The sequence below is a fragment of the Papio anubis genome, chromosome 8, assembly GCF_008728515.1.
Source record: "Papio anubis isolate 15944 chromosome 8, Panubis1.0, whole genome shotgun sequence".
NCBI lineage: Eukaryota > Metazoa > Chordata > Mammalia > Primates > Cercopithecidae > Papio > Papio anubis.
In genome coordinates, this window is record NC_044983.1 from 52,972,850 (window position 1) to 52,990,652 (window position 17,803).

Consider the following 17,803-nt stretch of genomic DNA (forward strand, 5'->3'; position numbering starts at 1 on the left):
TGACTTCACGGACACTCTCACAACATACTTAAACTTTCTGACTTGTCCTAAACATTCTTCCTTTAAACAACAAGTCATTTCCTTTTCGGACAAGTATTTGCCATACAAAATCCTTTTTTATATACAATTTATTTTTTATAACCTCCTTTTTATAGCGTAGAGTGCATTATATTACCAGCCTTTAGTAAAAAGTCCTATTAAACTTAATGATAGCAAAACTTTTATGCTTACTTCTTATCCATAACTATCTGTCCTGCTGTAAGCAAAGCAACCTTGAATAAATTTTTCCTGCAATAATTAATACTGTTATAAGGATGATAATTAGGCAAAATATTACAACATTTAGAATTTTACAACCAGGATTGCACATTTTGGGTGCCACAGCATATAGTTCTATTGCAAATAGTAGACTGACTGTAACAATTTCCACAAGCGTGGCATAGTAAAAAATTTTTGCTTAAAAATTTACTTGCCAAGATATACCATTTCCCTTTGGGGATTTCCAAGGTTACAAATGCAACCCCATGTACAAATAAAGTTTCCCTGCAAATATGCATTAAAATTTTCTAATATTTGGTGGCAAGTTTTGAGAGGAAAGGGTAGAAATGACAAAAAGTATTTGTTGAGGTAAAGGTGGGACTGACTAAGATGAGTAGCCCTCACTCGGTTACTTATCTTTTATGATTTTTAGTTTGAGATTTTCTGTTTCTCCACATTGATATTCAGTTCTTTCTTTTGGGCTGTTGGGGGTTGCTCCTTCAGCTCTTCAGGCTTTGACTGGAGTGTGATGTATCCAAGAGTTGATTCCTATAAGTTTTACTGCTGAGAGGGTTGAAAGAAGAACAGTGTAGGGCCCTTCCCAGCTTGGCTTACAGAAGGAGAGAGGTAAGAATTTTTACTAATACCAAATTTCCTGGGTTGAAGAGACGCGGTTTTATTTTCTGGGGTGAGATTTTGCTAGTTGTAATTCTTGTTGGAAGAGAGCTAGAGGGGTTACATGCTTAACCAACATAGAGAATTTCTACCTGAAAACAATCTCTGAACACATTGATAAGATTTATCCTTTTCCAAGGGAAAATCTTGGTGAAGGATTTCAAGGACCTTTATTGGCTGGAGGTTGGTAAATAGAGTTTGCCGTCCTGACGATAGCTATCTTGAGGGCTGAAAAGTATGCCCTTGAGAAGTGGCCTATTCTATTTTTACAGGAGAATGCTGAGGTTTAATTTCTTTTATGGAGTCTTTTTAGAATAGAAGGGGCTTGAAACACGTTAATGCCTTGAAGCTTTCATGCCTTTGACTTAGCTACCTGATTAGCTAATGTATTTCCTTTGGCTACCTTATTTTTATTTCTATTTTTTTTTTTTTTTGATGTTGCTTACAATGCATCTCTGCTATTTTTTGTGGAAGAAAAACTGAGGATAATAACCTGCTAATTTCCTGGTGATATTTTATAGGAGATCCATTAGTGGGAAGAAAATGCCTTTCCTTTTAGATGGAAGCATGAGCATGGAAAATCAGGAAAGCATACTTGGAGTCAGTATAAATGTTAGCTACCTTTCCCTTGCTTAATTTAAGTGCTCTTTTAAGAGCTACTAGCTCTTTGCGTTGGGAGTTATACCTGATGTAAATGACGAGTTGATGGGTGCAGCACACCAACATGGCACAAGTATACATATGTAACAAACCTGCACGTTATGCACATGTATCCTAGAACTTAAAGTATAATAATAATAATAATAAATAAATAAAAATTAAAAAATTAATAACAACAACAACAAAAAAAGAAAGAAGCCAATCACAAAATATCTCATATTACATTATTCAATTTACAGTAAATACCCATAGTCAGAACAATCTAGAAGGACACAAAGTAGATTAGTGGATGCTCAAGGCTGGTGGAGAGAAATGGGGGATAGGGACTAATAGTAGCTAAAGGGAAAGGGTGTTCAGTTTCATTTTGAGTCAATTCTAAAACTGAATATTTGTAGATAACTGTGACTATACTAAAAATCATTGAATTGTATACTTTAAATGAGTAAAATGTGTAGTATATGAATTGTATCTCAATTAAGCTGTTTTACAGATCAACTCAAAATAAACAAAAATTTCTTTGGAAAAAAAAAAAGAGCTACTAGCTCAGCTAACTCAGTGCTTATGTTTGGGAAGAGTGACTACTGCTTATCCTGCCTTATGTACTTCTTGCTTTACCAACTAAGAGGACAGCGATCCTTCCACATGATGTGGGCTCTAAGCAGTTGAATTATTTCCTAGGGTTAACTTGGAGGCTTTTTTGACTAGTGGAGGTATAATGACAATGGCTTGGAAGTGTGTGTAAATAGGTCCTCCTAACTACAATTAAGGTTGAGAAAAATATTGGATTGGAGTTTTTCCTGAGATGCCCTTTACAGTTGTGCTATGGGAAGAGGGGAGGCCTGGATTATAGAGCAATGAGAGAGACTGGCTCTCGTGTTTAGAAGGAGGTTTACTTTTCTTCCTTTAATTTCCAGAATCACCTTGGGGCTCCTGTGCTACAATGGCTATTTGAGCCGCTGGAGGCAAGGTTGGAGCCCCAGGACCCGTCAGTTTCGCTGGACCATCTGTGGGACTGGTCCTGAACTCAGTGATCCTCTGGGGCAGTTCCATTTCCTGTGGTTTTTGCCACAGCCTGGACAAGGTCAAGGTTTCTTAATCTTGCTGCCTGGTCATTCTTTCTTAAAATGCCCTGGCCTGACACACCAATAGCAACTAGCAGATGCAGCTTGGGGATTCTGGACTTTACAAACCTGCAAAGCTGCTGCTAGAGCCTCTGTCCTTCTCCTGAGCTTTATTTCCTTCTTGTGGGCTTCTCCTGGACCCCATTATAAAAGACTAAAGTGGCCGCCTTTGAGAGGGTCTCTAAGATACTCTCTGGTCATATAGCTTGCTTTTGTAGTTTCCTCATAATATCGGGAGCTGCCTGCGTAATACACTTGTCCTTCAGGAGGAGCTGTTCCTCAGCTGAATTAGGAGGTAAGGAGGTGTACTTGATTAGTGCCTCTCTTAGCCTTTCCAGAAAGGCTACAGGATTCTTATCTGGCTTTTGGTCCATAATAGAGAGTTTAATTGTGAGGTTTGGCCCTGGTTTTCTGCAGGCCTTCTAAAATGCATATGAAAACGTGCTTTCTTTCCATTTATTTCTTGAACTATTGGGATTCCATTTAGAATTGTTTACCAGAACTGCTTACCTCTCTATTGGGAATGGTGTTTCTGCTATTTCTTGACTTTCCCTATCTACTTTCTTCCCTTTCGGTGTATTACAGGAGATATATTGCTCATCTTCAAGATTATCTGCTGCTTGCAGAACTATTTGCTTTTCAGCTGCAGTGAGGGTCTGCTTTAGGAGCAGCATAGCATTCCGCCATGTGAGATTAAACACCTGAGTTAAACTTTGGAAAGCTTCTATATACCTATTAGGGTTTTTAGAAAATCAGCCTAAGTTTCCCTTTATTTGCCCAAGGTTTTGTAAAGAGAAGGGAACTTGAGGGGGCCTTAACTAAGGGGAATCCTCAGATGGTTCCCCTGAAAGTTGCTTTTTTAATTTTGGGAAACTGTTTTCCCTGGCCCTGCCTGATATGACTGCTAAAAGAGCTGGGTTGATCTACAATGCTTGCAAAGGTTTAGTAAAAATGTCATGCCCTTGTGTGAAAGAAAATGAGTTGCTTTTTTATTTAAAGTTCTGAGCTTAAGGAAGTTCCAGTGTTTCAGAGTGCACTCCAGGGGGGTGAAAGCTGGAGATAATTTATTACCCATTTAGAAAAAGAAGTGAGAATAGGCCAGGTGCCATGGCTCATGCCTGTAATCCCAGCACTTTGAGAGGCCAAGGCGGGTGGATCACAAGGTCAGGAGTTGGAGATCCACCTGGCCAACATGGTGAAAGCCCGTATCTACTAAAAATACAAAAATTAGCTAGGTGGGGTGGCATGCACCTGTAGTCCCAGCTACTCAGGAGGCTGAGGCAGAAGAATCACTTGAACCCAGGAGGTGGAGGTTGCAGTGAGACAAGATCACACCATTGCACTCCAGCCTGAGTGACAGAGTGAGACTCTGTCTCAAAAAAAAAAAAAAAAAGAAAAAGAAAAAGAAAAAGGAAAAGAAGCGAGAATAACAGCATCCCCTTAATCTCTTTCCTTTCTGTATGACCCAGAGTGGAGAAGGAGACAGGGAGCATCCTCTGAATGTTTCCCCTCCCTGTCTTCTGGATCCCAGCACCATGTTAAATGTGCCTCCCATGGTGGTAGGCATGGTCCTCCAAGCCATTGAACCAGATGAACTAAGTGATGGGGCTAACCATGCTTACCCATGCAATCTTAGCTTAACTGCCTTGTGTGATTTCCCTTTGATTTCCTAAAACCTGTGTGGTTTGCCTGGCTCACCAAGAAATGGATCTCCAGAGAGACTGTGTCACCTTTGGGCAAGGATCCTTTAATGAAGGCAGTGTGCTAGATAGCCTGCCATTATGGCCCATGGTAAAGCACTTACCCTTAAAAAACAGTTCTGGTTAACTTCTGAACTTAAAATCACCTTACTAATTAAGTAATGTCTTAATTGGAGACAGAAATGTACCTTAGGAATAGGAACCGCATGACCGTTGTCCTACTGATGGGACAATATTGGGACTAAAATCTGGCTGAGGAAGACATCTTACTCCTAACTGTTGAAAGCAGAGCTTTCCCGTCCACAGAAGTAGCAGTAGAAAAGCACAAAATGGAAAAGTTGTGAAGCTGCAATGTACCTCAGAGGACCAGCAATGTGTCTCATGAAGAGGATTTTTATTTCCATTAGGTGGCAGTGCTGGCTTAGAAATACCACATGCTCACCAGAGAAACCACAGAGAGCTGTTTATTGAGTTACTGCCTGCTGTAATTTGTGATCTTTTCTAATAGACCTGCTTCCCTGAACTGTAAAGATTCCTGCACATTAGATACACACACAGAGAGTAAGAGATTGCAGATAAAGAGAGAAAGAAAGATTAGTGACAGGGTAGCTGGAAGAGAGCCTTGAGATTAAAGGACAGATTTAAGATTGAGATTCGCTCCATACTCACCAGTCCAATGAATGAACTCCTTTTCCCGGCCAACACACCAAAATGATATGGCTCCAATGACTGGAAGAACACCAGGGTCCTTGGTCTCGCACCAATAGGATTAACAACGTGGACACATGTGCAGTGGTTTTAAGAGCAAAAAGTTTAATAGGCAAGAAAGAAGGAAGAAGAAAACAGCTCCCCCATACAGAGACAGAGGGAATGGGGATTCAAACAAAGAGACAACCCTGTGTGTGGCAGAAAAATGGTTGCTTATATTGGGATGCTGGAGGAGGCAGAGTCTGGTTTGCATAGGGCCCAGGGGATTGGTTTGACCGGGTATGTCATTTACGTAGCCCATGAAAAAGCTGGCCCACCCACCTTAGCCCTTTAATATGCAAATGTGGGTCACCGTGGTGTTCTGAACACATGGTATTATCTGGAGCTGGCCATGACACTTGGTACACCTGGTGACAAGGAGAAAATGGTGGAAATCACCATATTAGGTGAACCTAGTTCCTAATGGCTGGCATTTGCATATCAAAGCTTGCTGGCCTGGCCTGTTAAGCTGCCTTTTCTGTTAGAAAAGAGCTGATTCAGGGAGGTTTGTTATTACAGGAAGATTTTCACCAAGAGACTTTACCCTTACTATCTGCCTAAAATTATTTCTTAATAATTCCTGTATCATTGTCTGCTTTGAAACTGATATGTTGAGTATTTACTCTTCCTCAAGAGACCTGTGGAAGCTGCAACAGCCACAAGAGAGTTAGCAGCTTACCAGGATTCTGCCAGCTCAAGCCACACAGCCCAGGGATCCAGTTGCATTTGTTGCAGTGACTAAAAACAATAGATTGTGCAAAGTGAGAAGATGAATGTGGGGGTAGGGACGCCGTGGAGACTGTTACCTACTCATATCCTGGCCTTAGATGAATCATTTCTCCTCTGAGTTTCTGGATATTGTGAAAGGAAAACATCTTGGGCCCCTTCAAGCTGGGAACTGTTCATGGCAAAACTGCTTCCCATTCTATTCAAAGTCATCCCTCTGCTCACTGAGATAGATGCATATCTGATTGATTCCTTTGGAAGGGCTATTCAGAAGCTCAAAAGAGTGCAACCATTTGTCTCTCAACTATCCGGACCTGGAAGCCCTTTCTGCTTGGAATCTTCCTGTCTTTGCTTCAAGTTATCCTGCTTTTCCAGACCAAACCAATGTACTGCTTATATATATTGATTGATTACTCATGTCTCCCAAAAATGTATAAAACCAAACTGTGCCCTGACCACCTTGGGCACAAGTCATCAGGACTTTCTGAGACTGTGTCATGGATGTGTGTCCTCAACCTTGGCAAAATAAACTTTCTAAATTAACTGAGACCTGTCTCAAATTTTCGAGATTCACAATATAAAATTATCTGAAAGTACCATCTTTAAAATATTTTGTGCTTTAGTCATCTTTCCAAAGAGGAAATATTACAATTACATTGAAATATATGTAAGGTAATGGATTAATTTCTTAGAGGAAAGTAACACTCCTCCCCAAAAGTCTCAAAAAAAATCAATTGACAATTATCAGTTAATACTGTGAACAGCACCTGTTTTCTATAAAAACAAATAGTTGGTAATTGTAGAAAGTAATTTTAATGTAGAATTCCACTGCATTTCCCTGGCTTGGTTTTCTCAAAATAGATGCAAAGAAATGAAATGTCTACGTCAGTGTGTAGCAGGACGAGTGGCAGACAAAACTCCTCAGACACCGAGTTAAAGAAGGAAGTGATTTATTCGGCTGGGAGCATTGGCAAGACTCCTGTCTCAAGAGCCGAGCTCCCCGAGTGGGCAATTCCTGTCCCTTTTAAGGGCTCACAACTCTAAGGGGGTGTGTGTGAGAGGGTCGTGATTGAGCAAGCAGGCGGTACCTGACGGGGGGCTGCATGTACCGGTAATTAGATCAGAACAAAACAAGATAGGGATTTTCACAGTGCATTTCTATACAATGTCTGTAATCTACAGATAACAGAACCAATAGGTCAGGGGTCGATCTTTAACTGCCAGGCCCAGGGTGTGGCGCGGGGCTGTCTGCCTGTGGATAGCATTTCTGCTTTTAGTTTTTACTTCTTCTTTCTTTGGAGGCAGAAATTGGGCATAAGATGATATGAGGTGTGGTCTCCTCCCTTAAGTGCATCTTACCCAAAATTCTGGATGCAAATGTGACAATACCAGCACTGATTTTGGGCATAGCAGTAATAACAATCTTCCATCTGCACAGCACCTTCAATACTAAGTGCTTTCACACATATTATGACTCATAACCCTCCAACCTCAGCACTGGGTAACACAGACAATATTATTGTAATAATGTGAAAACCAAGTGTCATGTGCGTCCGTGTGAAGAGACCACCAAACAGGCTTTGTGTGAGCAATAAAGCTTTTTAATCACCTGGGTGCAGGTGGGCTGAGTCCGAAAAGAGAGTCAGGGAAGGGAGATAAGGGTGGGGCCGTTTTATAGGATTTGGGTAGGAAAAGGAAAATTACAGTCGAAGGGGGGTTGTTCTCTGGCAGGCAGGAGTGGGAGTCACAAGGTGCTCAGTGGGGGAGCTTTTTGAGCCAGGATGAGCCAAGAAAAGGAATTTCACAAGGTAATGTCATCCCATAAGGCAAGGACCCGCCATTTCACTTCTTTTGTGGTGCAGTGTCATCAGTTAAGGCGGGGCAGGGCCTTTTTCACTTCTTTTGTGATTCTTCAGTTACTTCAGGCCATCTGGGCATATATGTGCAAGTCACAGGGGATACGATGGCTTGGCTTGGGCTCAGAGGCCTGACACCAAGGTTCAGAAAGGTTATTTTTTCAAGGGCAGAGAGGTAATGATGAGCCAAAATTCACCTTTGTATTCCCCTTTTCTGCTTAAAAATCACTTTCACACTCTCCTAGCCTGTTGTTCTTTCTGATATCATGTGCTATTTTCTTAGTCTGTTCTAGGTAAACTGTTAAAAAGTTATGAACCAACAAATGAAGATAATGAAGTTATTTTAATCTTGGAGAGGAAAGTTCTAAACACCTATGGTCATTCTATAATGCTTATTTGGCAGGTACATCCTTCCTATCGCTGTTGGAGACTACTGTGAAACAGCCCCTGCTTTCAGACTTGAAATTTTACAAGGCATTTGAGACTTCTCATTAGTTGATTCCTAGAGAACAAAGACAGACTGTCAGTCCCTCAGGACAGGAACCCATTTTCATGCTCGACGTGTGAAGAGACCACGAAACAGGCTTTGTGTGAGCAACAAGGCTGTTTATTTCATCTGGACACAGGCTGGCTGAGTCCGAAAAGAGAGTCAGCGAAGGGAGATGGGGTGGGGCCATTTTGTAGGATTTGGGTAGGTAAAGGAAAATTACAGTCAAAGGGGGTTGTTCTCTGGTGGGCAGGGGTAGGGGTCACAAGGTGCTCAGTGGGGGAGCTTTTGAGCCAGGATGAGCCAGGAAAAGGAATTTCACAAGGTAATGTCATCAGTTAAGGTGGGAACAGGCCATTTTCACTTCTTTTGTGGTGGACTGTCATCACTTAAGGCAGTAACCGGCCATCTGGATGTTTACGGGCAGGTCATGGGGGATATGATGACTTAGCTTTGGCTCAGAGGCCTGATGCCCATGCCTTCTGATCTCTGAATCTCCAGTGTAGTGCCTCACATGTGTAAATGCTCCGTGAACATGGAATGAATGAAACCACCCACTGCTGCCCCTTAGTTTAAACCAAAGGTCCTGTGACAGGCCCTGTTAGGGAGAGAAGCCCTGGAGCAGGAACACAGGCCTACCCTGAAGAAAGTGACAGGCTGTTAGTAGGCGGGAGCACTCCAGGCAGGGACTTCGAGTGAGTCAGTCAGCTGTGCTAGCCCCTCCCAGCAATGGGCTGCAGGGGGAGGATCCAGATGGAGAGGAACCAGGACTCAGAATGGACAGGACCAATGGCTAAGAGACAGTCAAGTTAGCTCTGTCAGTGCTTTTTTGAAACCCAACTCCTCTGCATAAAATGCATTAAAAAGTTGTCTTGCTAAGATACAAATTGTCCAAATGCATACCATCACATACCCCAAACGGAATCAATGAGCACACCACGGCTGTTTTCATTCATCTGAAATTGGCAGTTGGTTGCCAGTGGCCTGCATTTTCATTTCAAAACACTTCTAGTTACACAAGACAGAGACAATTCTATTCTGATTTGCTCATGTAAATAGACACGGATGGTCACTTTCATTTTTAAAAGCAATATCCAAAAGCTTTGAAATAGTAAGAAATTTGTTTTAAGTCTCTACCACTAACAATATCTAATATCTCCTGCAGTCCTTATCTCATATGTTAGACAGGAAGCATGTAAAACTTACAGGGACTGCTCAGCCCATGCATGGATGGCATCATCGTAGCTTAATGTGTTTAAAACTAATTTGTTGGTTTACAGTTGATGATGTTGCTTTGATTGACATTTAATTGAAGGCAGCACAGGCATATACACACATGGGCTGAAGTCTGACTTTTAACATCCTGGAACCCACTGATGTGCTAATTATTATTATTAATATTATTATTATTTTTTTGAGATGGAGTCTTGCTCTATTGCCAGGCTGGAGTGCAGTGGTGCGATCTCGGCTCACTGCAACCTCCACCTCCCAGGTTCAAGCGATTCCCTGCCTCCCGCCCCAGTAGCTGGGACTACAGGCACGCACCACCACGACTGGCTAATTTTTTGTATTTTAGTAGAAACGGGGTTTCACCATGTTGGCCAGGAAGGTCTTGACCTCCTGACCTCATGGTCTGCCTGCCTCAGCCTCCCGAAGTGCTGGGATTACAGGCGTGACCCACCGCTCCTGGCCTGATGTGCTAATTTTTTTCTTCATCATCCCAGAGTTGGCAAATAATTGACACTCAATAAATACTCATTAAATAAATTGATTGGTTTGCCACAATTACTTGCTTTGTTTTTGTAGGAGATGCAAGATTGAGGCACAATGTCTGGGGTTTGTAATCTCGCCTTTTTCTATTTAATATGGTACTATCATCTTGATGTCTCCTTAATGTAATGTTGTTTATATATACAGATAATATAAATAACAGTTGCTTAGAGAAGACTGGGATGTATGTTTATCTTAGGCCAAAGAAGTCCAGTAAAGGGCAGTCCATAATGGATTTGGCAGCTGGTCAAAGACCTATTCTCCCTCTGTCCTTCCTTATAGCCATCCTTAGCATGGGTTTTTTTTTTTTTTTTGCCCTTTGTAGTCACAGGATGGCTGCTGGAGCTCCAGCCATCCTACCCCTGTTCCAGGAAGAAAGAAAATAAACATTAAAGGGCAGAAGGAGATTTCCTAGAAGTTTCACACAAGATCTTCCATTTAATTTTCTTTTAAAAACTGTCACAGGACCACACAGCATTGTGGCTGGAAAATGTAGCTCTTTAGTAGGACACATTGCTTCCTTGAATTAAATCTGGGTTTGGTTGATAAGGAAGAAAGTAAAAATGATTATTAAGTTGCTCTTTCTCAACCCCTGTCATAAGATACTAGTTCAGAAGAGAAGACAATGACCACCAATAGCCAAGAGAAGAAAAGGACTCAACACCCAGGACTTGGTTTACTCCTCAGCATGTACCAGCATGCCCTGGTGATGAGTTAGTGGCCAAACACCTGGGAGAAACTACTGGTGCCTTATGAGCTCCCACAGGCGCCAGGCCTGCTGAGCAATTTCCATCCAGTTACTCTTCCCCGCATCTCATTCATCAGGTTTGAAATTCCAAATATCTCCAACTGTCCCCCTTTAGGACAACAAGGCATTGTACAATTGGAGACTATTTGAATGAAATTGTTTTATTTTTAATTTTAAAGCATTGATTTGTCAATTTTTTTTTTAATGACCTACAAAAGGAGCATGGCCTAACAAAGTGAAAGGGATCACTTGAAGGGCTGCCTGGGTACCGTCATCCCCACGGCAGTAACATGGTGGACTTAGCTGAGTCCCCCAGCTCAGGGTCTCTCACTGGCCACAATGAGGGGGAAGCCAGAGAAGCATCCACTGCACACTAACTCAAGTGGCAGTCTGCAGGTTGCAGGTCCCCAAGGGCTGCTGGCCATAGACATCAGTTTCTTGCCACTCGAACCTCTCTGCAGGGCCACCCTCAGAGCAAGCATGGACACAGTCAAGAGAGAGCAAGATGGAAGCCACAGTTTGTATCCTGGTCTTAGAAGTGACATCCCTCACCTTTACATAAGGGTATCAACTCCAAAAGGCCAGGGTCATTGGAGGCCACTCTAGAGTGTCCCACGGTAGTTCTTAAAAAATGTATTTTAATGCTTGTGTAGTGTTCTGTGCACCATCATTATTTAACCACATCTTCACTGGCTAGTATTTAGTTTTTATTATAAAAATGCTTTAATAAACATTTCACAAATATCTATGATATCTATGGGAAAAATTCCAGGTATTAAAATATATATATATTTTTTTGAGACAGAATCTTGTTTTGTTTCCCAGACTGATCTTGAACTACTGAGTTTAAGCAATCCTTCTGCCTCTGCCTCTCGAGTAGCTGGAATGATAGGTGTGTGCATCACCAGCCCTCATATATAGGTGTTGTTTTTGATTCCCTCTTTTCCCTTATGTCCACCCAATCCATCAGCCCATCCCCTGCTTCTACCTCCAAGGCGAGTCTCCAGGGCCTGCTCCTCAGTAAGACTCAGGAAAGCGTGGAGCCCGGTGTGCCTCCACCTCGCTCTCCACACCCTGTCACCAACTCTCTGAGAGTACATGGATTAGGTGGTAATCCCAGCTACTTGGGAGGCTGAGGCCAGACAATCGCGTGAGCCCGGGAGGTGGAGGTTGTAGTTAGCCGAGATGGTGCCACTGCACTCTAGCCTGGGTGACAGAGCAAGACTCCATCTCAAAAAAAAAAAAAAAAAAAAAAAAAAAAAGGAAACTGGTAATACTAGGTGTTTCTTCGGAGGAAACTAGGATGGTGAGTGGGACCGTCAACCAGGACAGAAAATCTGGAAGGAGGGGGAATGAGCTTGAGGGCAAGAGTTCATTTCTAGACGTGTTGAATGTGAATGCTTGTGCAGCACTGAAGAAATGTCTGGTGATGGACATCCAGTGTTCAGCTTTGGAGACCAGAGGAAAAGGTCAGCTTCAAATGCAGATTAGGGTGAGAGGCAGGCATGGCTGGGTGTCCACTGGTATTTGTTTCCCACTTCCTCCATCCCAGCCAGGATATCTCTGTGCCTGAGGGGAGCCTGCTCCTCTCCCAGCTGGAAGGGCCCTCACTGATTGAGCTGTTCCATTTCTCCTGCATGGTCACTGCTTTGGGGTTGGGCCTATGGTTCAAGAAGTCCAATCAAGGTGAACGTCAGGACTCCTGCACAATATCCATGTTTTGCCAGCTTAATACCTCGTGTGTGTGTGTGTGTGTGTGTATGTGTGTGTGTGTTGTGAAAGGAAAATAAATAAATAAATCTCAGGACCCCCCACGATCACTAAGCCAAGGGCAAAGGCTAAGCTAGGAACCGAGTCAGGCAAACCCGCCTCCCATTTTAGTACTAAAGAAGATAGCTACAAAGATTTTTTTAAAAGCTACATTCCTCCATCACGATTTGCCCACAAGGAAATTCCTTGTGGATCACAAGATCTTTACCTGAAAACAGTTCTGTTGAATTTCACCCTGGCAATGAGAATTGATAGTTTATGTTCACAGGCGTGGGACAAAGGACAGACAGATCTCAAAGTCATCCCTCTGCTCACCTGAGACAAACGCATATCTAATTGCTTCCTCTGCCTTATTGCTTTTATAAAAATGCAGATTCACTGAGTCAGCTTAAGGTATTGACGATTATCTACCCCCTCTCACATTAAATTGCGTATTCAGTGAAAGGCTGATCAAAGACCTCAAAGAATGCAACCTTTCGTTTCTTGTCTACCTATGACCTGGAAGGTCCCACTTTGAGTGTACTTTTGGGTTTACTGTGTGTGTGCGTGTACTTGTGTGTGTGTGTGTGTATTGTGTGGTTTGGATGTATACAATTTTGTCATGGGTAGATTTGTGTCATCAGCGCAGCAATCTTATCAGATTTATTTTTTGGTCTGTATGTTCAGTAATGGTGTCTTAGGGGCATCTTTAACAGATACTTAGGGCCATGGATTTGGATGAAATTTCCCAGGAGGAGGTGCAGAAAGAGAAAAGGATAAGGCCTGGGGTGGAAGGCCAGACAGAAGAGGGGCTTTGCTGTGACCCCTGGTAGAAGCTTCCTGGAGAAGGGTCAGTGAAGAGACCCCAGGACCCCCTGCAAGTGAGCTATGTGGTCTGGGGCCTGCCCTGCCCTGCTTTTGGCAGCCTCTGACCTGGGCTTTCCAGACAGGTCTATTTTCAAATACTGTGCTCGTAGGTCCCATAAGCCGTTATCCCTAAAATGCCAACATGTAGGTGCCTGAGCTACACTTCCTAGAAAGCAGTTTACCTCTGGGATGCTTTGTCACGTCATATGTGCTAAATTTGGGCTGGAGAAAATGGAGCTATAGTCGTAGAATATGTCAGTCAGCAAGATTTAACAGCTGTAGCTAGAGCTTGCTGAACGACCCTGAAGTTACTTCTGCAAAGCTAGACACTGGGGTCTTTTGCACAGGGCCTGGCACACCAGCGACACTCCGTTGTGGAGCTTGGTTGTTTCTGGTCAAATTCTATAATTTTGGCATCTTTTCTGACAAGAGAGCAGAGCGCACAGCCGCGTGGAGTCTCCTGAGAGCCTTAGCAATTTAACTCCTAGGAAAGTAGGGACGACGCTTTTCCCCAGGGGAGAGAGAGGTGCCCTACTTCTTAAGTAAAAATTTCATGCTCCACATATTTTTGTTCGGTCATGTGAGCATGAATTCTTCAGTCTGTGAATTCTGAAGTTGGAGGGTTCTGACAATCACAGCCCCACACACACACCCAGTGGAAAACGCTCCCGTCCTGCGCTGGGCAGAAGCAGCTCCTGAAATAATGCAGCAGCGCCCTCTGGTGGTAAATATCAGTGCTGCATCCCGCGGAAGGCCAACGCCCTCCTCATGAGAGGTCCTGCTTGGTTAACCCACCCTCAGTCCTGGTCATTTCCCAAAGGCACCGGCCTTACCAGCCTCAGAGGCTCCTAGCTCCATCCTCTCAGCCTGCCCAGAGAGAGCCTGGTGTGACTGAAGGAAGTGTGGACCTGGGAGATAGGGACCGACTGACACGGCTCCCTGATGCTTGTGCATCAGGGGCTATACTGGCTGATGGGAACCCAGCGTCTGAGAGCGCGTGAGCTGCGCGGGAGGCAGAGCCAAAACCGTGACACCCGGAGCTAGAGACTCCGGCCTGGGGTCCTGGCTCTGTTCCGTATCAGCTATGAAACCTAGGGCAAGCTACTTAAACTCTCAGAGGCTCAGCTTTTTCATGAGCAAACAGGACAACAGGGCTAATGATTATTCCTTGGCTTACAATACATACTGCGTGTGAAATTGTAGGTATATAACAGATTCACTAAATGGGAGGTAATTATACTTATAATGTCCTAACAACTGGTCAAAGAAGAGAGTAATGGGAATTGGGGCGTGGGGCGTAGTCAGAAAAGGCTTCGAAAATCAGGGTTTTGAAGGAGGAGTAGGAGTTTCCCAGTCAAGGAGGGAAGGGCATTGCGGATGGGTGAACTGTGTGTACAAAGGCATGCGAGCAAGGGCATTGCAGATGGGTGAACTGTGTGTACAAAGGCATACGAGCTATGGTGCATGTGGGAAATTGTGAAGTCTTTGGTCTAAGCCTGAAGCGGGGGAAGTGAATCAGCTGGAGCTGAAACAGGACAGGTGAGCTGGGATCACTCTGGGAGTAGATTGCAGGAAACTGTATTTGATAAGGAGATTCCCAGAGGATTCTGAGGCTGACTTCCCAAAGGCCTAAAGTCTGGAAACTATCACTGTACCTGACATCCTGCACAATTCTCTGTAATCCGCACCACAACCTGGCAAGACAGAGACTATTGTTTTTAGTTTACCCAGCAGATAGCAGAGACTCAGAAAGGTGAAGTGACTGGTCCAGGATCACACAGCGAATGTGAACCAAGATCCAGTGCCTGGTCAGCTTGACATCATACCCCATCCACACAGTGAGTGCTCGGTAAAAGCCAGCCATGACCCTATGTGCTGATGCTCTTCAGGGCTGGGAAGCCAGGTGTGCCGACATCCTGTTTCCCTGACATTCATCCTGTTAGAATTTCAGGGAAGATGGGGCGGGGCCAGGGAAGCATACTCTGTGGGCCAGATTCTGACGACAGGTACGCACAGATTAGCAAGCTTTTCCTGGTTAGAATTGCTCATTGGAGGAAGAAAGTCCTGCTCTTCTCAGGCATTTACAAGAGATAGTTTTGTGGGTGTGTGTATAATTTTCTTTAAATTTAAAACAATCTCAAACTTACAGAAAAGCTTGAACTGCAGCACAAATAATGTATGTTTCCTGAACCATCTGAGGGCAAGTTATCAACACTTACTTTTCAATGTGTCATCACCCCCAATACTCCTGTGTATTTCCTGCAAAGAAGGACTTTCTCCTACACGGTCAGTCTGAACAGCCTTCAGTCACAAGTGGGAAGGTTACGCGGTGCATCACTGCCGCTCAGTCTCCCCAATGCCCAGTGGTTTCTTCACAGTAAGTGCATCATCCAGTTTGAGCTGACATGCGGCATTTGGTTGTCACATCTCTCAGTCTCCAGTCTGAGGCTGTGCTCAGTCTTTACTTGAGTCTCATAACCTTGACACTTTCGAAGATGAAGGACCAGTTATCTTGTGGACTGTCCCTTCACTTGAATGTGTGCTGATCCCTTGGGATTTGATGGTAGGAACATGGCAGAAGTGTGATTCCACTGCATTTGATTTCAGTTTGTCCTGTGTAAGCGTTCTTTGTTTTCTTTCTGTTTTTTTTTTTTTTTTAAATTTTATTATTACTTTTTTAGACAGAATCTCACTCTGTCACCTAAGCTGGAGTGTAGTGATACAATCATGACTCACTGTAGTCTTAACCTCCTGGGCTCAAGTGATCCTCCTACCTGTGCCTCCTGAGGGGCTGGGACCACAGAGGCACCATCATCACACCCAGTTATTTCTTTCTCTTTTTTTTTGAGGTGGGGTCTTGCTGTGATGCCAAGACTGGTCTTGAATGGTAATGTTCACTTTGATTATTTGTTTAAAGTGGTGTCTTCCAGAGTCCTCTGTAAAGTTACTCTTTTCGTCTTGTAATGAATAAATATTTTGTGAGGTGGTATATTGAAACTGAATATTCCATTTCTCATCAGACATTCAATTTATTCATTTTTATCACTGTAGACTTGTGTTTCTTATTTAAGTCAATGGGTTTTAATCCATTACTTTCATGATTTGTTTGATGCTCAAATTGTCTCAGATTTGGCAAACAGGGAGTCCCTTGAAGCTGGCTTCTGTGTCCTTCTGACATGGTCCCTTGTTCTTTAAGTGTTCACTTGCTTTCTGGTTCAGTAAGACATCTTGATATCCTGGGTTCAGGCCAGGTGTGGTAGCTCATGCCTATAATCCCAACGCTTTGGGAGGCTGAGATGTGAGACCAAGATTTCAAATTCAGCCTGAGCAACATAACAAGACCTTGTCTTTACAACAACAGCAACAACAAAAATGGCCAGACATGGGGGCATGCACCTGTAGTCCTAGCTACTCAGGAGGCTGAGGTGGGAGAATCACTTGAGCCAAGAATTCAGGCTGCAGTGAGCTAGGATTACACCACTGCACTCCAGCCTTGGTAACAGAGCAGGACCCTGTCTCAATAAAACGAAAACAAAAACAAAAAACAAAAAAACACAAAAAACAAACAAAAAACCCTGATTTCAACTTGTGCTTTCACGGTCTCATCCCTGAAGTCAGTATTTCTTCAAGGACCCTCAGTTTCTTTTGTGGAGAATAGAATAAGTGGGTGTGAGCTGTGCTCATTGCTACTGGGGGAGTTGCTGTTCCTAGACCCCCTCAGTGAAATGTGTGTCTGTGTAAGTGTAGCTAAACACACATATATGTGGATGTATATGTAGGCATACACATGTACAGGTGTATTTCTATATGTAGCTATACATTTACATATTTAGATAAAATATTTACTTGTTTGATCAAGCCCCCTTTGTGTTACCAATCTGTCTGCCAGATGACTTTTGCACTTTCAGAGAACTGTGGATGTTAAAGCTTTTCAGAACTACCCAGTCTAACCTCTTTATTTTACAGATTAGGGATCTGAGACCCCCAGACTGGCAGTGACAAGATCCAAGTCTTGGGACACCCAGCCAGGAGGGAAGAATTTGAGGGAGAGGTGGGAAATATGTGAGGCTGAACTGGTCTTCAAGAACAAGAAGGCTGTGTTCAAATGATGGAGCTTGTCTTCTGAGAGAGAAGTGGGCTTATCCAGGATGATCCCAAAGGCAGATTGAGGACCAGTGGGAGGACATCCTAAGAGAGCAGATGCCAGCTTTAGGTGAGGAAGGACTTTGTAACAGGCAGAGAGCCCATGTTGGAAGCAAGCAGCTCTGCAATGTGTGGGCTCACGGTCTGACTCCCTGTGGGGGTGCTGCCTTGAGAGAGGCTCCCGCTTAAGGAGGTTGGTGGAACCAGGGTGCTCCAACTCCTTTCCAGCTCTGACCCCCAAGATCAGCCCACCCCTGCCCCAGCCAATTACCCTGAGGATCTGGAGGGTCCTGGGT